Genomic DNA, 8,489 nt, shown 5'->3' with positions numbered 1-8,489 from the left:
ATTAGGACAAATATTTTCTCAATATTAAAATCAACCATGGTCAATCATGGTCAAACATGGTCCAATGTCACATTGTGACAAAGACTGTATCAATATGAAAATCAACAATGGTCAGCCATGTTTGCTTGATCATTTATAATATTTATCTTAGGGTTTATATACCTTCGTCTCACAATATTAATCCCTTGGGTTTAATATTATTCCTTTCAGTTTTTAGTATCAAACCCTTGGGTTGATTAGTGCCTTAGGTTTATAATATCAATCCCTTATGTTTATTAATCAAAGGGTTCATATTCCTAAGGTATAATATTAATGATAGGGTTTATAATATTAACCCCAAGGGTTTATAATATTAACGTCCAACATCGTATTGTGAGAAATATTTTATCAATATGAAAATCAATCATGGTCAACTATGGTTAATAAGCATGGTCACATCGTGACAAAGATTGCCTCATGCTCTGACGTCAGATTTAGACAACCATTATCAACTATGGTCAACCATGGTCCAACATCACATGTGACATGATTGTCTCAATAGGAAAATCGACCATGGTCAACCATGTTCACTCATGGTCAGCCATGTTCACTCATGGTCAACCATTGTCCAACGTCACATTGTGACAAAGATTGTCTCAAAATGAAAATCAATCATGGTCAATCATGGTCCAATGTCAAATTGTGACAAATATTGTGTCTGGTCAACCATAGTGAATCATGATCAATCATGATCAACCATCGTTAACCATCGTCAATGATGGTAAATCATGATCAACAATGGTAAGCTAGGGTCAAGTATGGTCAGCCATGGTCCAACATCATATTGTGACAAATATTATCTCAATATGAAAATCTACCATGGTCAACCATGGTCAATCATGGTCAATCATAGTTATTCATGGTTAGTAACCATGGTCATACATGGCCAACCATGATCCATTATCGCATTGTGACAAGGATTGTATGAATATAAAATCAACCATGGTCAATCATGGTCAACCATTGTCCAAAGTCACCTTGTAAAAATATTTTCAACCATCATCAGCCATCATCAACCATTGTTAACTATTTTCAACCACAATCTAGCGTCACATTGTGACAAATATTGTCTCAATATGAAAATCAACTATGTTCAACCGTTGTCAATAACCATGGTCACATTATGTCAAATATTGTCTAATGGTCTAATGTGACATTGTGACATCCATGGTCAACCATGGCCCAACATCACATTGTGACAAATATTGGCTCAATATGAAAATAAGCAATGGTCAACCATCATCAATCATGGTCAAACACAATGAACCATGGTCAACCATAGTCTGATGTCGTGGCAAAGATTATCTCAATATGAAAATTAACCATGAACAACCATGGTCAACTATGTTTGTTTTAGGGTTTATAATATTTATCTTATGTTTTATATACATTAGGTTTACAATATTAATCCCTTGGGTTTAATATTATTCCGTTGGGTTTTTAGTATTAATCCCTTGGGTTTATTAGTGCCTTGGGTTTATAATACAAATCCCTTAGGTTTATTATTCCAAGGGTTCATATTATTGGGCTTTAATATTATTGATAGGGTTAATAATAGTATTCCTAGTGTTTAATATAAATCCCTTGGGTTTATAATCTAAATTCCTTGCGTTTATTAATCCTTTGGGGTTTTAATATTAATCTCTTAGGCTTATTAATCCCTTAGGTTTATAATAATCCCAATATGAATTTGTGACAACTTTTTTCTCAATATCGAAAGCAATCATGGTCCAACACCACATTCTCATGAAGATTGTCTCAATATAAATATCAACCATGGTCAACCATGGTCCAACATCGTATTGTGAGAAATTTTTGCTCAATATGAAAATCAATCATGGTCAACCATGGTCAATAACCATGGTAACATTATGACAAATATTATGGTCGACCATGGTCACTTATGGTCTACCATGGTCCAATACCACATTATGACAAATATTTTCTCAATATGAATATCAACCATGTTTTATAACATTAATCCTAAGATTTAGTATAAATCCCTTTGGTTTATAATCATGGGAAACCATGGTGAACCATGGTCCAACATCACATTTTGACAAATATTTTCTCAATATGAAAATCAACCATTGTCAATCATGGTCCAACATCACATTATTACAAAGATTGTTGAAAATCAACGATGGTCAACCATGGTCAACTATGTTTGCTTCAGGATTTATAATATTTATCTTAAGGGTTATAAACCTTCGTCTTACAATATCAATCGCTTGGGCATAATAATATTCCTTTAATATTTTAGTATTAAACCCTTGGGTTGATTAGTGCATTAGGTTTATAGTATCAATCCCTTGTGTTTATTAATCTAGGGGTTCATATTCCTAGGGTCTAATGTTAATGATAGGGTTTATAATTTTAATCCCAAGGGTTTATAATATTAATCGCTTTGGTTCTCTATATTAATCCCTTGGGTTTAGTATTATTGTATTATTATTATGTTTATATTTTTATTAATATCAATATTAACATTAATATTGTATTAATATTCATTGAGGCCTATTGGTATATATCAAAGTCTTTTTCCGGAGAAAGAAAATTCATAATTTCTATTAATAAGAAATTACATGCTGTTGATGCCCGAAGGCATTGGTATATATCAAAGTCATTTAATAATGTGGTTGATATATACCTATTGGCATATATCAACCACATTTATAAATACTAAAAACCCAAGGTATTATAAACCCAAGGTATTAATATTAAACCCAATGGAATAATATTAAAACCTAACCTTAGATTAATAAACCCAAAGGATTGATATTGTAAACCAAGGGAACAATATTAAACCCCATGAATATTTATCCTTGGGTTTGTAATATTAATATTCTCTTGGAATTTTAATATTAATCCCAAGGTTTTTTAATATTAATTCCTTTGATTTATTATTATTGCTTTGGATTTTCAATATTTATTGCTTAGGTTTATTAATTCCTTGGTTTATTCATCCTTTGGGTTTATAATATGAATCTCATTGGTTTCTTTATCCTTTGGGTTTATAATAATAATAATCCCTTGAGTTTATGAATCATTGATTTTACAATCTTAGATTTTTTGATATTAATCTTATATTTGATATATTAATATAATAATTTAGCAAATTGATTTTAGAATATTGTATATATTAATTTGACTCCCACTCCGTATATCATCTAGATTTATTAATGTGGTTGTGCTATTTATTTTCATATTTTACTACCATGGGGATATTGAACTTGCCTTTTGAGAAATTTTGAGGACTCCACTCATAAGGATATTTTCTTATACATAAGATAATAATTTTATTTAAAACTATATAAATTAAATGATGGGTGATATTCATTTTTTTATATATAAATAAGATAATAATTTAAATATTCAATTAGTTTAATTATATAAACTAGTACAACCACATTAAAAATATTAAAGTGGTTGATATAGGTGAAGGCTTCATTTGTATCTACCATTAATAAATATGTAACAATAGAAATAATAATAATAAACAAAACTATTCCAATAAAAATATTATTATTATCATTATAATTAATAATAATTATTTCTATATAGTAATTATTTCTTTATAATAATTATTTCTTTATTATTTAATATTATTTAATTTTAAATTATGTAATATAAATGTGAACCCCGGGAATATGAAAACTTAGATTAATAAAAGCTAGGGATTGATATTATAAACCGAAGAGGTTAATACTGAAACCCCAAGGGAATAATTTTAACTCGAGGGATAATAAACCTAAGGGATTAATACTAAAAGACATATGCTTTATATTCTCTTGGGTTTTTAGTATTAATTTCTTGGGTTTATAATATCAATCCCTTGGGTATATTAATCTAAGGATTCATATTCCTTGGGTATATTAATCTAAGGATTCATATTCCTTGGGTATAATATTATTCATAGGTTTTTAATATTAATCCTTTAGGTTCAATATAAATCATGGTCATATAAGAGTTTATATATCTCAGATTTATAATATTAGTCCCTTGAGTTTAACGATATTAGTTCCTTGGGTTTATAATACCTTGTGGTTTCAGTATTAAACCTTGAGTTTATAATATCAATCTCTTGGGTTTATTAATGCAATGGTTCATATTCCTATGCTTTAATACTAAAACCCCAAGGGATTGTAAACCCAAGGCAATAATATTAACCCAAGTGATAATAAAATGAAGGGATCAATACTAAAAACCAAAGGTATTTAAACCATAAGATAAATATTATAAACTATGAAATAAACATGGTTGACCATGGTTGAGAATGATTGATTTTAATTTTGAGGCAATCGTTGGTTTATTCCGTAGGGTTTATAATATTTATATTAGGGTTTATACACCTTGGGTTTATAATATTACTTCTTTGGGATTAATATTAGTCCTTTGGGTTTATAATCCCTTAGGTTTAATACTAAAAAAAAAGGAATTATAAACCCTATGGAATAATATTAAACCTTAAGGATTAATATTAATTTCAAACCCTATGAATAATATTATACCTTGGGAATATGAACCCTTAGATTAATAAACCCAAGGAAATTATATTATAAAGGCAAGAGAATAATAAACCAAAGGGGTTAACACTAAAACCCCAAAAGGATTATAAACTAGAGTGAATAATATAGTACAAGTGATAATAAACCCAAGGGATTAATATTAGAAACCCTAGGGTTTATATTCCCTTGGGTTTTTAGTATTAATTCCTTGGGTTTATTTTTCCCTTACGTTTACAATATCAATCCCTTAGATTTATAATATTAGTACCTCAGGTTTATAAACCCTATGAATAATATTATACCCAAGGGAATAATAAACACAAGGGATTAATACTAAAAACCCAAGGGAATATAAACTCTATGGTTATTAATATTAGTCCCTTGGGTTAATATTATTCCCTTGGGTTTATAATCCCTTGGGGTTTTAGTATTACCCCCTTGGGTATCGTAAATTCCCTTGGGTTTATAACAAAAATATATTGGGTTTATTAATCTAAGGGTTCATATTCCGAGGGTATAATATTATTCATAAGGTTTGTAATTAATATTAATTCATAGGGCTTAATATTATTCGCTAGGGCTTATAATTCCTTGTGTTTTTAGTATTAAAACGAAGAGATTATAAACCCATAGGAATAAAATTAAACCCAAGGAATTAATATAATTATCCCAAGGTATATAAACCCTAAGATAGATATGAAATACACTCAAATAAATATAGCTGACCTTGGTCTACCATGGTCCAACATCGCATTATGACAATGACTGTCTCAAAATGAAAATCAACCATTTTCGACCATGGTCAATAATCCAGGTGGATATTGGTGGCTACCTGCCAAGTCCACCTGGACCCCCACCATTGTCTCTCTCAACATTTTTCAGTTTCCTTAATTGTAGCACAACTTACTATTTTTAGCAGTTTTTCGGGTCGTGAACTTCCGGAGCCGTTTTGAGGCCCTAAACGACGTTTTTTGGGGAATCCGGGGGCAACATGGGTCCATGGAATGGACCGATGTTGCCTGTTCCAACAATGATAGTGCTCGGATAGATATTTCTAACGAGCTATTGTATGCGTCAAACGGAGATCATATGCCAAAGTTACGACCCCGGGAAGTTGATGTACCAACTTACCCCAAACGGGGCCCACAGTTTTGGCGTTTCATCTCCTAGGATTAGGTTTTGGAATGTTAAGGGTTTTCCATTGTTTCTCAACAATAAATAGGCCTTCGAGCCTCATTGTAACATAGTTTAGAGGCATGTAGCCACCACATCTCTTCTCAGAGATAAGCTACCATCGCCCTAGCTGGTTTATTTCCATTTCTGGTTGTAAGCATATTTCAGTATTTTCCATTAACGAAATGAAGTATTATTTCCATTGCATATTTGTGCATATGGTTATCTCTGTAATTTGTTACGTTCCTGTTTAAATCCGGATCAGTGGTATCAGAGCGGTCTGCTTTTTCTCTGTTTTTCTTTGCATGTCCCCAACAAGGTCGGGATATAAGGAGTTATGGCTTGAACTGGTTGAACCTTTGCAAGACCAGCCTCGCAAATCTCGACGACCTCCCATGGCGGACAAGAAGAAAGACGAGGGGGCAGGAGATCCCATCAAAATCTTGCTCGAAGAAGCCCTCGAGCGACAACGGAACGCGATGATGGACAGCTTTGCCTAGATCCTTCAGCGGCTACCCAGAAGAAATGCATCAACTTCCAGCAGCTACTCTGGAAACGCCACACCCTTTAAGGTACAAGTTAATTTTGAAATCCCCATATTCGAGGGTCAGATAGACGCAGATGCCGTAGATAAATGGTTAAATCTGCTAGAGGGTTATTTTTCCGTTCATGAATTTTCGAGTCGGGAAAAGATTGTTTTTGCTCTTCTCAAAGCAGCCCCCCACGTCAAGGACTGGTGGGAAACCTACTGCGAGCAGAAGGATGAAAGTACTAGCTCACTATTTTCAGCCACACCCACCTGGGATTCATTCCGGGATGCCATCAAGGAGCATTACTACCCTGTCGGAAGCTATGAGGATGAATACATAAAGTGGACCACGCTGCGGCAGGGAAGGGACCAAGACGTGCCGGAGTTCGCCAATCTTTTCCATACCCTTCGCACAAAGTTGGGTATCAAGGATTCAGAACAACATTTGATACTCAAATACCGTGGCTGCCTGCACAAGTACATCCAGGAAGAAATACAATTCCTAAACATCCCCTCGCTCAGCGCAACATACCGATATGCCGTCAAGGTCGAGTAGAAGTTTAAACAAAAGAAGTGAGACTTTGGATCTGCGAATCCAAAGCAGGGGAAAGGTGCCCCTAAACCACAGAACAAAGGACAAAGTCAAGGTGGGACAGCCCAAGACAACCAGCTGCAGCTGCAAGCAAAGAACAGCGCTACGAAGCCGAGAAAGGACACTAGAAAATGGTGCGAGTTCCATAAGAGCTCCACTCACAACACAAGTGAGTGTCGGGCCAAGCAGTCACTGGTGGCTGAGCTAAAGGTTTCAAAATCAGATGCATGTTCCGACTCTGAGTCAGAACCCGATAAGGGGTATGAAAAAGGGAAGCAGATCATTGATGCGGATCCCAGCGCCACTGTTGCTACCGCAAAGATCCAAACAAATGAACTCGAAGATCCAGAGGAGGAGGAGCGTCTATTCCACTCCCAGATGTGGGTAAAGGGCTCCCCGATACAGTTCATTGTTGATAGCGGGAGTCAAAAGAACCTCATTTCGACAGAGGTCGTGAAGCGGTTGGGCTTACCGACCACAGCACATCCACAACCTTACACCATTGGGTGGCTTCACCAAGGACGAGATCTTCGCGTGAGCCAACAGTGTCGCCTTCCATACAACATCAAGCCCTTCACGGATGAAGTATTGTGTGACATTGCTCCCCTTGAAGTTTGTGATGTATTACTAGGACAACCATACTTGTGGAAGCGACATGCTGTGTATGAATCAAGGCCCTGTGCTGTTATTATTACATTGGGAAATAAGTTGTTCAGGATATCAGAGGTAGCACCACTTGTCGCCATCTCTTTGATTACTGCAAAACAATGCAGTAAGATCATTTCCAAAACCAGGAAATTTGTTTTCCTGATGATACGCCCTCAAGGAAAGAAGAAGACAATGGCCGTGGCCTCCAAACGGGGTCCCTCTGCATGACAACTACAGATGGACAAGATTGTGGAGGAATACGAGGACATCTTCACCTCCTCGGTAGGGGTTCCTCTGCACTGTCAAGTCAAGCACTCCATCGATCTGACCCCAGGTGCACCGCTACCCAATGGACCAATTTATCGGCGCTCCGTTCTGGAGAACGATGAAATCAAGAGGAAGATTCAGGAGCTCCTGCAGAAAGGTCACATCCGTCCGAGTTCATCGCCCTGTGGGAGCTCGATCGTGTTGGTACAGAAGAAGGATGGGACGTGGAGACTCTGTATTGACTATCGGGCACTGAACAAGATCACTGTCCATAATAGGTACCCAATCCCGCGGATTGATGACCTCCTAGACCAACTAAAGGAGGCGAAATATTTTAGCAAGATCGATCTGAAGTCAGGATATCACCAGGTACCAATCGAACCCTCTGATGTATGGAAGACTGCCTTCAAATCCAAGGAGGGCCTCTTCGAATGGTTGGTCATGCCTTTCGGATTGACGAATGCTCCTGCAACCTTTATGAGGCTAATGGATGACATCTTGCGGCCATTCACCAACTCCTTTGTAGTAGTATACTTGGATGACATTCTGATCTTCAGCCAGAGTTGGGAAGAGCACCTCCACCACATCCGACAGGTTCTCCAAACACTGCGGAAACACAAGCTATGTGCCAATTTGGAAAAATGCACTTTTGGCATGACCCAGGTTCAGTATCTAGGATACATCATTGATGAACAAGGGGTGCATGTCGATCCAGCCAAGATCCAAGTCATTC

The sequence above is a fragment of the Pinus tabuliformis genome, chromosome 7 (assembly GCF_031772625.1).
Source record: "Pinus tabuliformis cultivar Carrire ecotype Pingquan chromosome 7, CPIR1, whole genome shotgun sequence".
Classification (NCBI taxonomy): Eukaryota; Viridiplantae; Streptophyta; class Pinopsida; order Pinales; family Pinaceae; genus Pinus; species Pinus tabuliformis.
This window is presented reverse-complemented; position numbering follows the sequence as displayed.